Source organism: Adiantum capillus-veneris, chromosome 6 (genome assembly GCF_014529385.1).
Source record: "Adiantum capillus-veneris isolate H3 chromosome 6, ASM1452938v2, whole genome shotgun sequence".
Lineage (NCBI taxonomy): Eukaryota > Viridiplantae > Streptophyta > Polypodiopsida > Polypodiales > Pteridaceae > Adiantum > Adiantum capillus-veneris.
In genome coordinates this window covers 128,120,265-128,142,806 of record NC_140936.1, presented here as the reverse complement: position 1 = coordinate 128,142,806, position 22,542 = coordinate 128,120,265, and the positions used below count along the sequence as shown (strand labels likewise).

The 22,542-nt window shown below is 41.6% G+C and overlaps 1 pseudogene; it reads left to right on the top strand.

The window, feature by feature from the left end:
* Positions 1-18,153: 18,153 nt before the first annotated feature.
* On the top strand, positions 18,154-18,765 carry LOC147456256 (uncharacterized; annotated as a pseudogene).
* The last annotated feature ends 3,777 nt before the right edge of the window (positions 18,766-22,542 follow it).

Below are 22,542 nucleotides of genomic sequence, written 5' to 3'. Positions count from 1 at the left end.
GATAGATCTTGAGCATGTTTTTGCTAACCAAGAGGGCCTCAAAAGTCAACCATGTAAAACGCTATGCCCGTTTTGAGGCTCTTAACTACCACGATTAGATAGGTAGAGAGAGAAGATCTAGCTCGTGATCGAGTAGAAAGCCGGGTCGCTACTACACGCGATTAGACACGCGATCAGGCTCTTAGCCTCTCACATGCTTCATTTTAATACTACAAACTAGACATGCAGTGAGAGAGAGAGAGAGAGAGAGAGAGAGAGAGAGAGAGAGAGAGAGAGAGAGACTTTTTTCTTCCTACTGACGTGGTTTGAGACCCATTAATCTTGAGACCAACTAATCTTGACTCTCAGCTACTAAGTTTAGGCAAACCTCATCCAATCCAAACATTGTTTGTAGCAAGTCATCATGTTGCATAGCAAGTTAGAAGATGAAGAGAGAGAGAGAGAGAGAGAGAGAGAGAGTGAGTGAGTGAGAGAGAGAGAGAAGAAGAAGAAGAAGATCACAAGAGACCTACAAAATTTAGCCGATGAACATTGATTCTTGAACTCAAGGGCTTGCATGCTCACATACTTATACAAGGAGAGTGGGACATAACTTTTAATATCATAGAAACAATCCCACTGACCTCAGAGGTTAACGAGAGAGAGAGAGAGAGAGAGAGAGAGAGAGAGAGAGGTCATCCTTAAATGTCAGATTGACCTATGTGACCGAGAACAACATGTAACATGCTTGAAGACTATGGATATAAGGGTGGACATTGAAAAGTTGAATCCATGCGGTGGCTAGGAGAGAAAGGTATGTAGGCCATGGTATGGGCTAAAATGTGAGTAAAGCAAGTTTGATGTGATAAAGCTGAGCACTCATGTAGGGTATGATGACTGCACTCTCAAATTGTTAAGGGATATAATTTGCGTACAAAAAGAGACTCTCCTCCATGTAGTGCCTCAATACTCTATCTCACATTTAAGGGTCTGGGCCAAATGGCTACTATGGTATAAAATATGGGTAAGGGCAAGCATGTGAATGGTTGAATACAATCTTCTCTCTCAAAGAAGAAGATGTATGTGTGTATGTGTATGTGTGTGTGTGTGTGTGTGTATTTTGCAACACACCCTTTCTTTTAGCATGATGCCCAAACTCTTGCAAAGAGAAACCATTGAGTGAACTTTTCTGCTTTCATTTCCCTCACATTTTAAGGTGCCAATGGTGCCCAAATGTACACAAACAAACAATATGCGCCTTATATTCGAATATTGCATTTGAGAAGCAAACGACACACTGAACAGCAAATCAGTTGTGCATACCAATGGCAAAGTTTCTTCTACTACTATGTGGTTAATGTTGGCATGTTGGGTCATGGCTAGTACATGTATCCTAAGTGCCAACAAATAGCAGTTGATGACTTATTTGACTGTGATGCCCCAAATGCAAGACCAAAACTACACGAGAGACGCATGAAAGAGTTGCTATCATGACCAATGCCTTGATTGGTAAGGATGGTGAGAGGGGATGCTAATGGATCTAAAGAATTCATCATTGAATGCGAACACTATATCCAAAGAGGATATCAACTCTCTATTAGTCTATTTAGAGGGTCAATACCACTCACCAAGGTCCCATATCAATTGTGTGAGGGGGCATCTCTAGCCTAATTGCAAATTCGCTACCTCCTTAGAGAGAAATGTAGGATGTTAAGACAAAACATCATGCGAAGGGAGCCCATTACTTAATTCATTCCCAAAAGACCTTAAATTGACCTAATAATTCTTGAACTCAACACACACACACACACATAGATAGAGAGAAGAGGGGGGGGGGGGGGTTGCGGGTAGGGGGGGAGGACAAACTTGCCATGATTAGGAGGAGTATGTTGGAGCTTTGCATGACCAACTAAAAGGAGATTTGTCCTTAGTCAATCCACAAGAATGTGGAGAGTAACTTCACTTCATTAGTTGTTCGTCGATCTTACACTCAAAAAGGTAGACATAGTGTTGATCCAAAATATAAATTTGTGCTTGGTTGATGTGAATGTGAAAGACACTTAGACCTTGTGTGTTGTCATACATTGTCACCTAGAAAGTAGTTATAGTGGTGGTTGACTCACAAGTGTATTAAAGAGCTATAAATGCTCACATGAGAATCATAGGCATTTGTCCACATTTGCCCTCCCTGTGAAAGGAAGGAGAACAATGGCTGCTTCAATCAACGCACATGTAACTGCGGCAATGCGCGGGTCACATACTAGTGTACTAAAATTTATATGATAACATATCGGGTGGTTAGACTTCAACATTGACCTAAGGAACAAGTAGGCCTACCCAATTTTGCTACTGGGGTTCATTAACGGAAATCCAAAGGGATTCCCAGTCAGTTTGAAGGAAAAGTGGAGGGGAGAAGAGACAGCTGTAAAGGTCGGAGGAGAGAGAAGGAGAGAGATTTGCTTTGCCTGCACTGTCAGGCTGCACGACAGGCTACGGCGCTGACAGAAAGAGTGGATATGGGAGTTGTTGCCATTCTAGGAATCATGCTTAACCCCTTATGGGGCATCGACAGTCGACAGTCCAGGATTCTAGTGATCTAAGACGAAGCTGTAGGTAGACTTGTTTGGGCACTTCCCCACAAAATGCAAAGAAGTGTTTCTCATGATTTCTGGCTAGGCTTGAATGGGAATCTCTTTAAGCTCTGCCAAGAGTGATCAAGCATCCATGTTTTGACATTAGTTTAGTGTCTGCATGGTTTTGTTTTTCTGCTCTGGTGCTCCGTGTAGTATGGACTGATAATTTAACCATTTTGGTCAAATGAGAGACAGGCGATGGTGGGGGGAGAGAGAGAGAGAGAGAGAGGGAGAGAGAGAGAGCATCTGAGCATCACGAGGGGCGTGTGATGCAAGCTTTGACAAAGGCACCACAAAGACCAACAAGCGTTGCCAATCCATCGGGTTTGGAGAGCTTCTACTTGTTAGATCCTCAGCGAGAGGCAACAACAGACGATCCAAGAACGGGGGGGCTCTTGGCAAGGAAACCATGGCCGAGGGCTTCGCAGAAGTAGGGAGAGCTGTGCGAGAGATAGGAGGAGGGGTTGATGTGAGGATCCGAAGAGGCGATGCTTGCGAGCTGAAGCCTAGATTCTTGCAAGCAGTCTCTTAAGCAGAAGAGATGGACGCCTCCAAAGCTCACAGGTAAAGAGCTCGTGCTGCCTCAAGCCTGGAAATATGAATGCAGGGTGCAATGTTTTTCTCCTGCGAGATCCCCTCCTCCTAACACACGTTCCCTTTTGCACTATATTTGGACTCGCAAAGAGAGAGAGCCAGAGGGGAGGAGAGAACTTTAGAATAATGTATTCCATTTTGCTTTGCGAATGAAAGATTCACATCCTGAGACCTAATTAATGGGTTCTTTTTGGACGTGGACCGATACTGTACGCTCCCAAATTTTGCAAAAGGGGTTTATTAGGGAGAATCTGATGAGATCCTCCCAAGCGTTTTCAAGAGGGGAGAAAAAGGGGAGGAATGGCACGTGAGGACTGAGAGGAAGAGAGAGAGGGATGCATAGATTTTTTCGGTGGTGTGTCAATCGAAAGAGAGAGAGGGATGGATAGATTTTCTCGGTGGTGTGTCAATCGGAGAGGAAGGTAGGAATGGATCAGAGAGAGATGCACGTGTACTAGTCCAATGGGGGAGAGACATAAATATTTTTTCTGTGTTGAGCTTGTTGGTCATCTGAGGAGCCTTGTGGGTGTAAGGCACATGCGCAAGCAAGGGATGGGGATGACTTGATGTCATAGGAGAACTCGATGTGGCTTTGTGTAGAGCGACAGAAGGAGCCGCCGCAGAGAAGACCAGGACCGACTGTGGAGATGCAAACCAAGGAATGAGAACTTTGTTCAGACATGAAGAGAAAGGCACATCTTCTGATCTGGTTTTTCTGCAGAGGATGCTGCGCGTGAAGCCGCATGAGATTGAACACTTGTCTAAGATGGTCACTTAACTATCTCTCTTGGCGAGTTGATGATGGTCAGGTCCATGGGGGCATTTCAAGAGTTACCTCACGATGGTGTGCTAAAGGAATGCCATGCAAAGTGGCTGTGTGAGGGCATATGCCTAGAGGGAGATGGAGTTGTGGAGAGAGAGAGAGAGAGAGCGAGAGAGAGAGAGAGAGGGTCTAGCTAAGTGAGCAATGGCGAGGAGGGGAGATACGCAGAGGTAGCATGGTGAGGGGTCGGGGCTGCACAAATGTGATCGGCCACGTCCAAGACAGCAGATGTCGAGCAAGCTCCAATGCCGGAGTAGAGGAAAGATAGGCGTGGCGTTAACTTCGTGGATAGGCAATGTTTCACAGCATAGGGTTAATACAAAAGGTTTTTGGCTCCGAGCCTGTGAGGGAATATATGAAGATTCCATATAATAGAGTGGCGTACACCTAGTAGGAGTATTTTGGATGCTAGTAGGCCTGACCAATTTTTGTTTTGGGGTGTTTTAAGGGGTATCTTGAAAGATCCCCTTTTGTCTTCAAGACAAAATGGGTAGGCGAAAAGGGAGAAGCCATGGCACATGGAGGGAGAAGAGAGAGAAAATGAAGAAGAAGAGAATTTTAAGCATGGTAGGAAACTATCCCAAGAGACCTCAAAGATCTTTTTGAAGAGAGAGAGAGAGAGAGAGAGAGAGAGAGAGAGAGAGAGAGAGAAGGCCTGTGTCGATTCAATGTCAACCCTTGTCTCTCTCTATGTGCGAAATCGAGCATGGCGCAGCAGCACGCGGTGGAGTGGGTCGATTCGGACGCGTCCGAGGTGAGGAGGAGCTGGAGTGTGCACCGACGTGGAAGTGGCAGATGGAGCCAAGGTGAGGAGGTTTGTGGCGCTCCTGCGGCAAGTGGCCATAGGAGCACGAGAAAATCGACATCACTTCAGGGCTGCTGGAATGTTGGGCTTGATGGTTTTCCTGACTGGGAGAGAGAGAGAGAGAGAGAGAGAGAGAGAGAGAGAGAGAATTTTCATGTCCCCTTTGAGAGCGGCACTTGAGGTCTACCATCGCACGAAGAGAGAGAGAGAGAGAGAGAGAGAGAGAGAGAGAGAGAGAGAGAGAGAGAGCGAGGGAGGGGGGAGGGGAGTCGGAGGCAGTCGACCAGGTCACCAAACTTGTGGAGTGGACACCTTTGGTGAAGGAACTGATACGAGAAAAGCGACGAGGTGAATCTATGTGAGCTGAGAAGCACGCATAGATGAACATTCGAGAGCTCAGAGAACCACCACGGAGGAAGCAGAGGGGTAGGGCGGCGAACACAATGGAATGTGTGCATTCACCCCAATTAAGAGCATAATGTTAATAGCTAAGCGGTTGGAGAAATCTTTGCAAGAAATTAATTAATTGATGTGATGATCGATAGTCATAGTACTAAAAATTAGTACGCTATCATATGGTGTTAAATCTTCAATATTGGCCTAAGAGACAACATGTTTATACTATTACTTTTCTCCTCGTGTATTCTCATTTCCTAATGTAGGAAACCAAATACATGAGGAAAAAATTCTATGGTTTCATGTGGTGTTAGGTCTTCAACATTGGCCTAAGAAACAAGTAGAAGCAGAGCGTGATAATTATCGTCCAAATTAATAGCCATGTCGAAAACAGTTGTCTAGTGATGGTTCAATCTCTTGATTATATTCTGTTGCCTATTATTACAAAGGTGCTACACAGTATGCATAAGGAATGTGTTCATATTGTTACTTATTTATGATCTTATCTCCTAATAAATTTACCACCTTACAAAAAGCAAGGAAACTCTACCTACATGGTGCAAGAAAACTTCTAAGAGAAGGACACGCTACTAAAGGAAGGTGAAGAAGAATAAATGCAATCGACCACCTCTTTGTTTTAGATGTGAAGTCTTTTGACTTTCCATTTCCATGGGCCTTTCCGTAACTCACCCTTCACTTAATCAACATTTGAGGTGTCTTTTTGTAGATTGGGGGCCCAACTTGATGAGCACCCTACAATCTACTTAAGGTTTGTATGTGTAGCTCAAGTAGAGTGTAAGATCGTCAACAAACCAATGTGCAAAAGGGTTGATGTACCACATCATAGACACAACGAGATGTAAAGGAACCCGGACAAGCAAGTTCCATGTCAACAAAGAGGCGATTTTTACGTCTACACACAATAGCAGACTAGCTAATTGACTAGCTCGTAAGCATAAACTAGTGAATATCATTTAAGCACAATTTGCAAGATGCACTAGTTCTCCTCGCATTTAGAGGGAGCAAGTATGTCACCTCACAACTCTTATTTTGACTAGGACATTTCCACATCCCCTTTCAAATCTTGGACATTTCACTACGAGTACTGAGGAAACATTTTGGCCCTTTATTGCTCCATGGCTAATTTTTTTCAAAAGTTGTTCAGCAGAGATTAGTCCAAAATTTACATTTTTATGGTTTTGCAAAGTTACAAAAGATTCTCCCCAAATTCTTTTCATTAAGGTTTTTGGACAAGATATATTCATCAAACCATCTACACTTGAAGGGTACCATGAACCATCTTACTCATACTTAGGAGAGATCTATGTTTGCACACACCAATGCAGCAAAAGCCGAAAGTCACAACTCAAAGGAAAACAAACAAAAGCACATATGAGCAAGCTAGAAAATTTAGAGCATATAACCTTATGCCAATTCCAAATACAGTGAGTGACTACTAGTTGCACATTTCTGTAGAAGGAGTATATTGTAAGCCTTAGTAAACCTTAGGGTAATTGGAGATGTGAGAAGGAAGCCTGATATCCAGAAATCAATATAAGAAGTACTTCTCTTGAATCATACGTAGCTAATGTAACTAGATTCTGGAAACTGCAATTCGAATGTCGATTGCCACCATCTCTCTGTATTTTGAGTGTTCTGCATGTTCTGTGGGTTCATGAGAGTGTTCTTATCATTCAAGTATGAGGGAGAAAGTGTTTTTTTTTTTTTGGTAATTCAAAGAATCAGAACTCATTATGATTGTATATTATGACATTGTGTTGGGTAGTTATCAAATTCCATGTGTATGTATCTAGCATTTGTGCCAAGATACACATTGGCGATCTTGCGGGTTCCAATCTAAAAGTTGGGATTGTAGAATTGGGCAATGTGTGTGATGAGTCGGTGTATGCTTGTCCAAAATAAATGAATCAAGAAGAGTTTCCAGGGTGTATTTCACCAGGCAGAAGAGTCGCTTTGCTCAAGAAGCAAGTACTAGTGCAACACCCATTCCTCTTCTTGAAGGGCATGTACATCTTGATCCATTTCAATATGATGAGGTTGCAGAAATGTCCACTTCAGATTTTGATTATGAGGATTCATTTATAGTAGAAGAGGGGATAGAGATTATTGAAGAGAAAATTTAGAATGAGGAACAAGGGGTGCCACCTGGTACAACAGAAGAGCAGCCATTAACATCTAATCAATATTAGGATGTGGTAAGTCCTTTTTCCTCTGAAGCAATTTTGGGTACATTATTTGTGCTAAGAGCTAGAAGGAAGTTGCAATTTAATCCATTGGGGTAAGGTAGAGAAGACCAACAGTTATGTTAGATAACCCAAACCTAGTAGTCCAACTAGCCAATCCGACGGTTAAGGAAACAAAGTTTAAAGGGAAGTCCAAGGAGGACCGTGACTACCATGTGGCTAAGTTCCAGACCAAATGGTTGGCTAGTGGATATCATGGGATGTATGGGGATGAAGTTAAGTTACCACAATTTCCTGCAACGTTGGAAGGAAAGGCTATGAAATGGTATAGCCAGTATGGGGCTGGTCAGTTTGCTAATTTTGATGCATTAATTGACACCTTCTTACCTAGATTTAGAGAGTTGTAGACACCCAATGATGTTTTGAAGAAATTAAAGAAAATGAAGCAGGGGAATATGTTAGTTGAGGATTTTGCTTAAAAATTTAGGGTGATGATAGCACCCTTGCAAGGACCAAAGAGACCAGCAGTGGAAACCTTGGCAAGGTTTTTCCTCAAGGGTCTAAGATCATATATCAAGGCAACAACGGCTAATGTTGATTTGGCCAATGGGTTTCATTGATTACAGCTGCAACAACAGTGGAAAAGAGGCTTGGGATAATTGGGAGAAAGAAGAAGGAGAGTTATTCTTCAGACTCAGATAGTAGTTCAGAGCTAGAAATGGATTCAGAAGAGGATTCTCAATCAAACTCTAATTTAGAGGATGAGAAGAAGAAGAAGAGGAAGCATAATTCACCTTCCTCTGGTAAGAGAAAAAAAGAGAAGTCAAAGAAGGCAAAGGGAGTAGAAAAAGGGCAGTTGTTGAAGAAACTTAAGGCCTTAGGTATCCTCCCATTCAATCCAAGGACAAACCTTTCTGTGATATATGTGAGAGAGAAGTACATCTAATCTCATTTTGTTGGTGTCACCCAAAAAATAGGGGGAAGCCTCATTCTCTAAATAGACAAGGCAAAGATGTGGTTCAGGAAACTCAGGTATACCTGGTTAATCAAGGGAGAGGGAATTTTAGAGTTAATAGACCCATGTGCCAGGACCCGACTGACAGGGTCAGGGGATTGCATATAATCTAACCCTCATGAAATCTAGTTATTGCACCAAGGAAGGCCGTAAGGTGGGACCTGATTGTGAGTTCTAGTGTAAACACATAGAAGAAAGAGGCATGTCTGTAAGTGAGATATGGGGGGCCAGTCAAGAACTTACAAGGGAAACCTAAAACTTCCTCTTAACCATTCACTCACAGCAATGTGGTCTTAATTGACATGGATCCGTTACGTAAAATTAGTTCAAGACAGCACTTGAAGAAATGTCAAGAGAAAGGTAAAGCACTGGTCTCTGAAGAGGGGTCAAGTGTTGAATGTGATTGTTCCAAATTTCATTATTATTGAAGATGTGCAAGACCAAGGGATCACAATTCTTGTTATGGCTATGACAAGGTCTAAGAAGAAAGGTCTTATCCCATGGAAAGATCGACAAGAAGTCAGAAAGACAGTGACTAATACATTGTATGAATTACCTCCATTTATGGAGGAAGTTGAGAAGCAACAATAAGGTGGCTGGAGTTTAGAATCTGAAGTTCCAATGGTAGAAAGTAATCCCATTAGCAAAAGCTTAGAGGAGTTGATGCAGGCATATGTGCAAGTTCCAGGAGCACATGTAATGGAATTAGCCTATTCAACTTGAGAATAGCGGAAATTAATGAGAATACTTTCGAGAAATAACTTTGTGAGCATAGCGGGTAGACATAATCGAAGATAGCAACATAATCATAGCAATTAGTTAACTTGGCATGAACAATACTTTTGCAAGAGAGAGAATTTAGAGAACATGACAACAGTTGAGGACCGGATTTATGTGGAGCCTGTCCCCCCTCCAATAGGCATTTGTATTATGATTTCTCCCATTAAGAGAGACTTGTTACAATACATTCTTTGTGTTCCTTGTGACCTAGGTGATGCAATGAAGATGGAAAGCTTCATGCATCACAATCATAGCATAACATGAACTTGAAGAAAGCTTTAACTATCCCAAGCCTCAGTCCCAAGACCTCAAACACCTTCGAAGGTGGAGAGAGCTAGCAGGGAATGAGGGTAGGGAAGAGGAAGAAGAAACATTTCGTAGGAGAAATAATTAGTTCCTCACTTATCATACTCTTGTTGCTAGCATACATAATAGCATAGTAATGAAGAAGAAGGAGATGGCAAGCTTAAGCATTGAAGCATGGCTCTTGGTTGGATTTGCACTCCATAGCCAAGAGTGTTGGTGTAGGCTCTCAACCTCTACTTGCTTGGAGAGGGAGCTCTTGCACTTTGCATAGCACACAATGAGAGTGCTTGTGAGTGTGTGTGGGTGAGTATACCCCTCAAGCAAGCCCCTAGCTAGCTTGGGTCGACCCCCCCTTGTAGCTCATGCTTGAAGCTCATTGGACCCTCCCACGCCTAGCCAATCACAAGCAAGAGCCATTACAAGCAACATGGGTAGCCTTGGGACAAGTGTCCCCCTTTCCCCTTTGAGAGAGAGGACTTGATAAATGCAAAATCAATTAGATAATTCAAGTAATTTATCATTGGACCCCTTTGAAGCCTAGCCAATAGGCTTCAAGCAACTCATGAAGGTAACATGGGTAGGGACCTAACATGTGTCCTTGCTGCCTCTTCAAGTTGGGGCTTCCCTTGTGTGTGTGAGTGGGTGTTCTCTCTCTAGCCCCTAGGAAAAGGGCTTGCCCCCCCTCTTGTAGGAATGCTTTTGACTTTAGGTGATCAAGCACCTTACTCACCAAGCATGACAAAGCACTTGAACTAGGGGGTGTTCCCACAAGCATCTCAGGCAAGCTTCTCAAGGCACCTCAAGTACCTTAATCATGCAGCAAGTCAAGCACCTCAAGCAAGGAGCCATTCAAGCACCTCAAGTATGACAAACACCTCAAGCACGACAAGCATCTCGAGCTTGGGCCGGGTTCCCACCTCAAGCTCAGCCCTAGCTTACCTAAGGTCAAAGGACTTTTACGCACATTTATTGGAGGTATTTAATGAAGCTAACCCTAAGGTCTTATGCTCCATTGGTTAGCCTTGCTCTTTGATAGACCATCTCCCTTTTGGGCCCCTTTACCATTGGCCCTGTGTTGAGATAGATCTATAAGCACATATCTATATCTTAACACTTGTTCCCGTTTAGTCTCCCACATTAAGTGATCAATTTAATATGAGAAAATCATTTGGGTTGGTTAGATATTAGATTTTATGACATTACCTCTCTCTTGAAATCATAGTCGTCCTCGACTATGAGGTAGAAGAGATAAAGTCTTAGTCATTAGTCAATCGTACTTAGCGGGTAAAGGATCCCTTTTTACCCTACGACATCTTTCGAAGATGTATGACTAGTCTATTTGGTGCTTGGGAGACATAGCTGCCGCAAGCATGTCTGCTCTTTAGTCCATTTCATTCTCCCAAAGTAGAGTGACAAATTCTACTTGGTGTTTGAGAGACGTCGTCATCACAAACATGATTCTAAGCATGCATACTAGTTAAATTTGTGCACAATTAAAAAGATGACTAGTCATATAAGACAAAAACATGAGTCATCTAAAAGAAATTTGTACATTTGCTTACTCTAATGTAGCATTGTAAGCATTGACAAGGTTCATACTATCCTTAAGTTGTACTCCTTGCATCCATTTAGCATCTTCAAAAGGATAATTTTTGAACTTAATAAGATACCATCGGATTATCTTACCATGTCGTAGTACCTTGTCTTCATGCCGAAGGACAGCTTTGGGTTGTAGCACCTCTTCTTGGTCTTCGACTTCGGGAGGGTCTTCAATAATTGGTTCAATTGGTGGCTCTCCTTTGTAGGGCTTAAGTAAGCTTACATGAAAGGCATTGTGTATAAGCCAATGGTTGGGCAACTTGAGTTGATAAGCCGTCTCATTGATAGGCTTTAAGATTTGGAAAGGACCATAGTATCTTTTTGCTAGTTTAGCATAATACTTTTGATGGCCCGTAGGATTTTTGCCCGTCGTTTGCCTTAATCGAGCCTTAGGAAACTTGAGTAAGACCCAATCATTTTCTTTGAACATTAAGGCTCTTCTGTGCTTATCAGCAGCAGCTTTTTGCCTTTGTTGAGAGATGGATATAGCCTCCCTAATCTTTTGAAAAGATTCTTGTAGGTCACGGCTATACTCATCGGCGGCGAAGATCTTCCCATGTACTTTGAGTAGCAAGGGACTTTTAGGTCTTCCCTCAATGATCTCAAAAGGTGCTTTTCCCGTAGAAGTATGTACAGTATTATTGTAGGCATACTCTACAAGAGGTAAGTACTTTTCCCATTGTGAGCGTTGATCTACTTCGGTAACATAAGTCTTGAGTAGATCAAGTATCGTAAGATTGGCTATCTCACTTTGGCCATCCGTTTGTGGGTGATAGGCCGAAGAGAAATTCAATCTTGTTCCTAGATTTTCAAAGAGACCTTTCCAGAAATTATTGGTCATTCTAGGATCTCTATCTGACACGATGGATGTGGGTAATCCATGGTGCTTGAAAATCTGAGATATAAAGAGAGTTGCCATTTGGTGTGCCTTAATAGTCTTTTTGACAGGAATGAAATGTGCTTGCTTGCTAAACCTGTCGACTATTGTCCATATTCCTGTATTCCCATGGATAGACTTGGGTAATCCAAAGATGAAATCCATGGATATACTCTCCCATGGTGAATTTGGAATAGGCAATGGCTGGAGTAATCCAGGTTGCTTCCCTCTATCATACTTGGTCTTTTGGCATACTACACATTTTGATACATACTCTTGTATGTCCACTTTCATGGTAGGCCAATAGAAGTACGTCTCTACTCCTCGGAGAGTAGGTTGAATACCTCTATGCCCCGCATATGGAGGAGCATGGGATTCATACATAACCTTCTCACAAAGGGAATGGGTAACACATAACCTATTGCCGTGGAGAAGATAACCATCCTGCAAGGTGAATGGTTCCTCTTTCTTCCCCAAAGCAAGGGCTGACATTATGTCTCTAAAGTCAGGGTCAGTAGCATACTCATCTATCATAGAGAATAGATAATTGTGAGTAGCTATAGACACCGCATTAACTTTTGGTCGTCGTGAAAGTGCATCGGCAACTTGATTGTGCTTACCAGCTATGTGAGCAATATGGAAATTAAATTGCGAAAGAAAATTTGCCCACCTCATTTGTTTGTCGGAAAGCTTGGTTTGTGTCATGAAATACTTGAGACTTTGGTCGTCGGTTCGTAGGATCAATGGAGTCCCCAATAGGTAGTGCTTCCATGTGTCCAAGGCATGTAGAACAGCTAAAAGCTCTTTCTCATAAATGCCTAAGACTCGTTCATCACCATTGAGCCTTCGGCTCTCATATGCTATGGCATGCCCTTCTTGAAGCAAAACCGCTCCAAGGCAATCACCACAAGCATCACATTGGACCTCAAATGGCTTTGAGAGATCCGGAAGCACGAGGACTGGTTGGGAAGTAAGCTTCTCTTTGAGTTTTTCAAAAGCATTTTGCTCCTTAGTAGTCCATACAAACTTAACGTTCTTCTTTGTTAAGTCGTGAAGTGGTCCTGCTACTTGAGAGAATTTTGCTATGAAGCGTCTATAGTATGCACACATACCAATAAAGCTTCTTAGCTCATGTAGATTTCTTGGGTTAGGCCATTCTTTTATTACCTCTAACTTTGATGGATCCATTTGGATACCATCTTTAGAGATAATATGACCTAAATATTGAATCTCTTGAAGGAAGAATTCGCTTTTCTTTTGGTTGAGATAAAGCTTGTTCTCCCTCAATGCTTGAAAAATCACTTGGAGATGCTGCTTATGTTCCTCCAAAGACTTGGAGTAGATGATGATATCATCAAAGAACACTCCAGTGAATTTTTGATATGGTCTAAAATTTTTCTCCATCAAACGATTGAACGTAGCTGGTGCATTAGTCAAGCCAAAAGGCATGACTAGATATTCATAAAGACCAAATGTTGTGCGAAACGCGGTCTTTAAGATATCTTCATCCACTATCCTTATTTGATGATAGCCACTCTTAAGGTCAATCCTACTGAAGTAGGTAGAGCCTTGTAGCTTATCAAACAGATCTTCTACCCGAGGTACGGGAAATCTGTCTTTGATAGTGATATGGTTTAGTGCTCGATAGTCCACACACATACGGTATGTACCATCTTTCTTTTGCACTAAAAGGACTGGAGAACAAAAGGGAGAGGAACTAGGCCTCACCATCCCTTTGTCTACCAGCTCTTGTACTTGCCTCATGATCTCCTCTTGTTGAGCTTGTGAGACTCGATAAGGAGGCTTGTTAGGTGGTGAGCTTCCAGGAAGGAGCTCAATACGATGGTCATCATCCCCTCGTTTTGGAGGTAAGTCCATAGGGATATCATCGATGAACACATCTTGGAATCCTTTTAGAAAATTAGACAAGTCTAACTCTTCTTGATTCCTATCATTTACATTTGATGAAACATTAGTATCTTTTGGAGACTCTTTGACAAAAATCATGTACGCAGAAACTGAGCTCTTCATTGACTTATCAAAAGAAAGAGGATTTACAAGTGGAATAGTGCGACCACGCTCACTAGCATCTATATACATGTTCTTTCCCCTGTAAGTGAAGTAAATTCTCCTTTCAGGGAACTTCATGTGGGCAGCCATGCGATCAAACCATGGTGCCCCTAGGATAACATCCTGATGTTGGAGAGGAGAGATGAAGAAGTCTTCTTTGTCGACATAGCTTTGGACATGAAGCCTCAACTTCCCAATCAAGGGAGTAATGGAGGCTTGTTGTCCCTTGAAAGCTGCATCAGCGACTACTATATCTCCCATCTCAAAAGCTTGAATGCCCAACTTGGTGGCCAACTCTATTGATATGAAGTTGAGAGTAGAGCCTGGGTCAAACAAGATGAAGGCATCATGCTCTCTTACCTTTCCCCAAGCATAGGAGAGTGATGATCCTTTGCAATGAGCATCCTCTTTTGGAGCTTCGATGGTGGAAGCTCTAGGAGTCTCATTGCGAGTATTCTTCTTGGGGTAAGAACGATAGCCATGTCCTTGCTCTCCACACTTGAAACACTTATGGTCCTTGCGAAAAGCTTCAAGCTCTTCAGGAGAGAGTTTGTTTTTACCTTTGTAAACTCCCTTCTCCTTGGACCGATTGTTGTTGTTGTTGTTGTTGTTGGAAGTGCCTTGGGAGTTATTTTGAGCATTGGATTTCCCATTTGCATCATTTTTATCCTTGTTTTCCATGGGCTTGACATTACGTCTAGCCCCTTGATGGAAATTGATGCGTGAAGCAACCATGGTGTGGTGGATTACTTCGGTAATAGTACCGGGCCGTTGAGAGTTGATATATTCGGCCATCTCTTCAGGTAATCCCGCACAGAATTGCTGTCTTTGCTCAGCAAAGTCTATCTTTTGAAAGACAGTAGCTTTGAGATGTAAATCCCAAAACTTGTCTACATAATTGTTGATAGACTCATGAGAGAGAAGCTTCAAGCCGCGCCATTTGGTAAGAACTTTATCTTTAGTATCGCTTGGCAGAAATTGCTTCATGATGGAAACTCGTAGAGTTTTCCATGTCTTTGGGGCTTCTCCATTGCCACGAAGGCTAGCCCACCATTGACGAGCTGATTTTTGGAAGTGCATAGCTACATGGCGTAGCTTGGAGGAATCTATGAAGCCCTCGTCCCCAAAGGCCGCATCAAATTGCTGGATGAAGGCCAACACTTTGTCGGTAGCACCAAAGGTGCCATCGTAGGTGAGAAAAGAGATACTCTTTCCTCCCTCCTTGAACTTCTTTAGCTTTTGTGACCTTCGCCATGCAGGAAATGATTTGCGATGTCCTTCCCTCTTGTATTCTCTAGGAGAATAGCCATAACTTTCATCGGAAGAGGAGGAAGGTGAAGAAGAAGGAGAAGAGGGTGACCTCTTCCTAGCCCTTTTCTTCCTTTGTTTCCTCTCTTGCCTTTCAGAGTGATGAGGAGAAGGACTATGGGTTGCTCTTTTCCTCTTGGAAGGAGTAAGCGATCTTCTAGACCGCCTTCTTCGTGGAGCCACATCTTCAAAAGAACTTAGACTTTCATTGCTTTCTTTCTCTTTGGATTCCTCCTCTCGAATGGGAGAGAGTCTTCTTTTGGGGGTCTCTTCAAGAGGCCTCCTAAGCTCTCTCTCCTCTTGGAGAGGAAGGGAAATTCCATAGGCACGAAGTTGTTGAGTAACTTCGGCTTGCAAAGTAGGGTTGCCCATAGCTTGTTGCAACCTAGTCACAAGATAATTCACAAACATGGGAGCATCATCATTAGCACCTTCATGTGCAAAATCAAAGCTATCAATGTTCATTCTACTCTCTTGATTATTGTCAGCCATGTTAACAAAATTTTATGTACGTACTTAGTGTATGCTTTGGCAATTCAAAACCTTAGTTGCCACTCCTCTTAGCCTTTGAAAATTGTCTCTTAAGTATCTACACCCACGGCTCAAAGTGGTTAATTATAGAGAGTAGAGGAGTAGGTCTAACATAGCAGAGTTGCCAAGGGCTAGCTCCTTTCGGACTTCTTGTGGCTCAATAATGGTAAAGCCGTAGGCAAGTCTAAAAAGACTCCATTATTAATTCCAAAGCTCCCGAGGTGTGCACCATCCCCCACATAGTGGGCTTAACAAAATTGATATCAGATCCCAGTTCCACTTACCCTATTATAATTAGCAACATCAACCATTTATAGGCTACTTAAGGACCTCTCTTCTTAAGCAAGAAAAGAGAAACCAAATGCTCTGATACCAATGTAATGGAATTAGCCTATTCAACTTGAGAATAGCGGAAATTAATGAGAATAGTTTCGAGAAATAACTTTGTGAGCATAGAGGGTAGACATAATCGAAGATAGCAACATAATCATAGCAATTAGTTAACTTGGCATGAACAATACTTTTGCAAGAGAGAGAATTTAGAGAACATGACAACAGTTGAGGACCGGATTTATGTGGAGCCGGTCCCCCCTCCAATAGGCATTTGTATTATGATTTCTCCCATTAAGAGAGACTTGTTACAATACATTCTTTGTGTTCCTTGTGACCTAGGTGATGCAATGAAGATGGAAAGCTTCATGCATCACAATCATAGCATAACATGAACTTGAAGAAAGATTTAACTATCCCAAGCCTCAGTCCCAAGACCTCAAACACCTTCGAAGGTGGAGAGAGCTAGCAGGGAATGAGGGTAGGGAAGAGGAAGAAGAAACATTTCGTAGGAGAAAGAATTAGTTCCTCACTTATCATACTCTTGTTGCTAGCATACATAATAGCATAGTAATGAAGAAGAAGGAGATGGCAAGCTTAAGCATTGAAGCATGGCTCTTGGTTGGATTTGCACTCCATAGCCAAGAGTGTTGGTGTAGGCTCTCAACCTCTACTTGCTTGGAGAGGGAGCTCTTGCACTTTGCATAGCACACAATGAGAGTGCTTGTGAGTGTGTGTGGGTGAGTATACCCCTCACGAAATCCCCTAGCTAGCTTGGGTCGACCCCCCCTTGTAGCTCATGCTTGAAGCTCATTGGACCCTCCCAGGCCTAGACAATCACAAGCAAGAGCCATTACAAGCAACATGGGTAGCCTTGGGACAAGTGTCCCCCTTTCCCCTTTGAGAGAGAGGACTTGATAAATGCAAAATCAATTAGATAATTCAAGTAATTTATCATTGGACCCCTTTGAAGCCTAGCCAATAGGCTTCAAGCAACTCATGAAGGTAACATGGGTAGGGACCTAACATGTGTCCTTGCTACCTCTTCAAGTTGGGGCTTCCCTTGTGTGTGTGAGTGGGTGTTCTCTCTCTAGCCCCTAGGAAAAGGGCTTGCCCCCCCTCTTGTAGGAATGCTTTTGACTTTAGGTGATCAAGCACCTTACTCACCAAGCATGACAAAGAACTTGAACTAGGGGGTGTTCCCACAAGCATCTCAGGGAAGCTTCTCAAGGCACCTCAAGTACCTTAATCATGCAGCAAGTCAAGCACCTCAAGCAAGGAGCCATTCAAGCACCTCAAGCATCTTAATCAAGCACCTCAAGCATGACAAACACCTCAAGCACGACAAGCATCTCGAGCTTGGGCTGGGTTCCCACCTCAAGCTTAGCCCTAGCTTACCTAAGGTCAAAGGACTTTTACACACATTTATTGGAGGTCTTTAATGAATCTAACCCTAAGGTCTTATACTCCATTGGTTAGCCTTGCTCTTTGATAGACCATCGCCCTTTAGGGCCCCTTTACCATTGGCCCTGTGTTGAGATAGATCTATAAGCACATATCTATATCTTAACACTTGTTCCCGTTTATTCTCCCACATTAAGTGATCAATTTAATATGAGAAAATCATTTGGGTTGGTTAGATATTAGATTTTATGATAGCACATGTTCATGAAGATTTGGAGGTAGCTTACATTGGAGTTCATGAAGTCCACCTAATGAGGTCAATTTTAAAGTACCAACTATTCAGGTTGGGTTTGCAGGAAGAATATTTCACGAAGTCCTTCTTGATGGGGGATCAGGAGTAAATATTTTACCAGCCTCTGTGTATTACAAGCTAGGAGCTCCTAAGTTGGCACCTATTCCATTTTAGGTCAAGATGGCTGATTACAGAAGATTACAACCAATGGGGATATTGAAGGATCAGGAGATTGTGATAGCATCATTAAAATTCATGGTTAATGATGTGGTGTTAATGATGGAGTTTGACAAGGAAACATATCCTATGCTTCTAGGTAGACCTTGATTTAGAAGAATAACAAAGTTGAAACAAAATTGGGGATCCAATGAGGTGAGAATTAAAGAGGGTAAGAAAAAGTTCAGATTGCTATGATCAAGGAATTCAGGCTACAACAGTCAAAGAGACCATTGTGGGCAAAAGCTATTAGTTTGGCAGCTGAAGTGGAAGATTTGGAAGAAGAGGAGTTTTTGTTAGAAAATCCTTCTATGGAACCTGTATTTATATTGATGTGGTGACAGTATTGGGACTGTAGAAAATCAGCTCAAAAGGGGAACCAGATCAGGTGTTGCCAGGAGTAGTGATACCTAAGGGTGAATTTTTAGTTTTGGAAAAGCGACAGCTGACAAAGCAAGAAATAAAAAAGGAAATGGAAGTCTTTGAAGCCATTATGGAAGCAGAACAAGGTTTGAGGAGCAGATGTCAAAGTCAGCTAGAATATCAAAAGAAGAACTTCATCAACTGAATTTAGGTAATGAAGAGGAACCTCAAATTTCCTGAATAGGGAAGAATTTTGGAGGGAGAATTTGTAAAGTCATTGAGGAAGTTGTTGATGGAGTTTAGCAATGTTTTTTCTTGGGACTACTCAGATATGAAGGGTATAGATCCTAAGTTTTCTCAACATAAGATTAATCTCAAAGAAGATGCAGTTCCTGTTATACATTAGAGATATAGGATGAATCCAAATTATGCAAAGCAAGATAAGAAGGAATTGGACAAGTTACTATAGGTTGGGTTCATTAAACCTAATCATGAAGAAACATGGCTATCACCAATTGCGGTAGTGCCAAAAAAGAATGGAAAATTGAGGGTATGTGTTGATTATAGGAACCTGAATGCAACCATTGTATCACATTCTTTTCCATTTACATTTATTGATACATTCTTGGATTCAGTTCTAGGAAATGAAATGTATAGCTTTTTGGATGGGTTTTTTAGGGTATAATCAACTTAGCATGGCACTAGAGGATCAATATAATAGTGCTTTTATAATAGAGTGGGGAGCCTTTGTGTATACAGTGGTGAGTTTTGGGTTGAAGAATGGACCTTCATCCTTTTCAGACGCAGCAAGAAAGGTGTTTGATCCCTATCTTACATCATTTACGAGGGTGTTTTTGGATGACTTTACTGTTATCCACAAGCCCCCTTTCCTAAAAGGAAAATGACTTGACATTTCTTGCAAGGCCTAAATTTGTGACTAAATTTTCTAGGATGGTATAGCATATAGAATCCCATTCCATATATAGTACTACGAATGGAGTATCAATCCAATGTTGCATCTTGCCAATAAGAATTCCATATATTCAAGAAAAATCAACTCAAAAGATCATGAACTAGCAAGAATATACGCCAAAAATTTCAAGGAGGGTGATTCTAAACCTACAACTAGGTAGCATATAAAGTGCCATGGTCTCTTTATTTGTGTCATACCATAGCAGTTACCAAATTTTGTTGGTCTTAATAGACTAGCACAATTATTATCTTATGACCAACGCCTTACATACATGAGTCCATATAGATCAAATATTCATGATGAGCGGTTAGTTTCACAAAATTTAGCGAGTTGACTCGTCAATATCACCTACTTCTAGAAACTACTAGATAACATAAAAGGAAAAGGATTTATAGTAGTTTTATTGATTCAAAACATATAACAGGGAAGACCGTGACCTCTCTAGCTATGCCATAAATAAAAGATGAATAAATTATTGCAGTATTTCTTACTGCTTTGGACAAAGCCATGTACATCTCATTCATGATTTACACAACAATCGCCAATAGGGAGGATGAGATTTATAATCATTGTCCAATCGTTCATCAACATGCACTTCTCTAAATTGCCTATGGTGTTTTACCATATACAAATTGTTTGAAAAGAGCGCCACTCATCGATCTCCCACACCTTCTCATCTAGTTATCTTTATAGCACTAACAAGTGGAACATTCTCCATTGCTAACTCACACTACACATGGGCACCATTGTCACTTTTTATAGCCGATGGTTAAAGATACACCTGCTTGAACTTTATAGACAAGAAAATACTAAAGAAGGCAAAGAGAGTAGAAGAAGTGCAGTTGTTGAAGCAACTTAAGGCCTTAGGTTATCCTCCTATTCAGTCCAAGGACAAACCTTTCTATGATATATGTGAGAGAGAAGTACATCTGACCTCATTTTGTTGCTATCACCCAAAAATAAGGGGAAGCCTCATTCTCTGAATAGACAAGGCAAAAATGTGGTCTAGGCAACTTAGGTATACCCTGTTAATCAAGGGAGAGGGAATTTTAGAGTTAAATGACCCATGTACCAAGACCATCGTGGCCACATCAGGGGATTTCATATAATCTAGCCCTCATGAAATGTAATTATTGCACCAAGGAAGGCCATAAGGTGGGACCTAATTGTGAGCTATGGTGTAAACACAGAGAAGAAAGAGGCATGTCTGTAGGTGAGATATGGGGGGCTAGTCAGGACCTTACGAGGGAAACCTGAAACTTCCTCTAAACCATTCACTCACAACAATGTGGTCTTAATTGAAATGGATCAGTTACCCGAAACTAGTTCAGGACAACCCTTGAAGAAATGTCAAGAGAAAGGTAAAGCATTGGTCTCTGAAGGGGGGTGAATATGATTGTTCCAATTGCATTATTATTGAAGAGTGGAAGACCAAAGGGTCACAATTCTTGTTATAGTTGTGACAAGGTCTAAGAAGAAAGGTCTTATCCCATGGAAAGATCAGCAAGAAGTCAGAAAGACAATGACTAATAAATTGTATGAATTACCTCCGTTTATGGCGGAAACTGAGAAGCAACAGTAAGGTGGATGGAGTTTAGAATTTGAAGTTCCAGTGCTAGAAAGGAATCCCATCAACAAAAGCTTAGAGGAGTTGATGCAGGCATATGTGCAAGTTCCACTAGATCAGTTGTTGAAAGTTGCACTCAATTTCAGAGAAATCCTATTTCAAAATATGTGGGACAAAGAGCACATGTTCATGAAGATTTGGAGGTACCTTACATTGGAGCCTATGAAGTCCACCTAATGAGGTGAATTTTAAAGTACCAACTATTCATGTTGGGTTTGTAGAAAGAATATTTCAGGAAGTCCTTCTTGATGGGGGATCAGGAGTAAATATTTTACCAGCTTCTGTGTATTACAATCTGGGAGCTCCTAAGTTGGCACCTGCTCCATTTTAGGTCAAGATGGCTGATTACATAAGATTACAACCAATGGGGATATTGAAGGATCAGGAGATTGTGATAGCATCATTAAAATTCATGGTTAATGATGTGGTGTCAATGATGGAGTTTGACAGGGAAACATATCCTATGCTTCTAGGTAGACCTTGATTTAGAAGAATAACAAAGTTAAAACAAAATTGGGGATCCAATGAGGTGAGAAGTAAACAGGGTAAGAAGAAGTTCAGATTTCCTATGATCAAGGAAGTCATGCTACAACAGTCAAAGAGACCATTGTGGGCACAAGCTATTAGTTTGGCAGAGCTGAAGTGGAAGATTTGGAAGAAGAGGAGTTTTTGTTAGAAAATCCTTCTATGGAACCTATATTTATATTGATGTGATGATAGTATTGGGACTGAAGAAAATCAGCTCGAAAAGGGAATCAGATCAGGTGTTGCTAGGAGTAGTGATAACTAAGGATGGATTTTTAGTTTTGGAAAAGAAGTAGCTAATGAAGCAAGAAATAAAAAAGGAAATGGAAGAAGTTGAAGCCATTATGGAAGCAGAACAAGGTTTGAGGAAGCAGATGTTAAAGTCAGCTAGAATATCAAAAGAAGGACTTCAAGAAGAGCAACAGTCAGTAAAAGGGTGGTATAGACCAATTTACTATGCTAGTAGGTTGATGACATCAGCAAAAAGAAATTATAGTGTCACTGAAAGGGAAGCTTTGGGGATGGTATATGCTCTAAACAAACTCAATCACTATTTGTTGGGGAATAAGATTATTTTCATGTGGATCATCAGGCATTTCTCTATTTGAGTCAGAAACCCCATTTGCATGGTAGATTGGCAAGGTGGATGTTACTACTTCAAGAGTTTGACTTTGTTATTGCTCATACACCTCGGAAGAAAAATAAGATAGTTGAGTTTTTTAGTAGAGTAGAGACAGGTGAACCTGTAATGGGAATTCAATATGAGTTACCTAATGCAAAATTGTTTTGTGTGAAAGGATTGATTTCAGATTCTTGGTATGATCAAAGGTTAATCTTTTTGATTGATGGACTGATGCCTGATTCTTTTACAACGGATAGAAGGAAGTTTTCT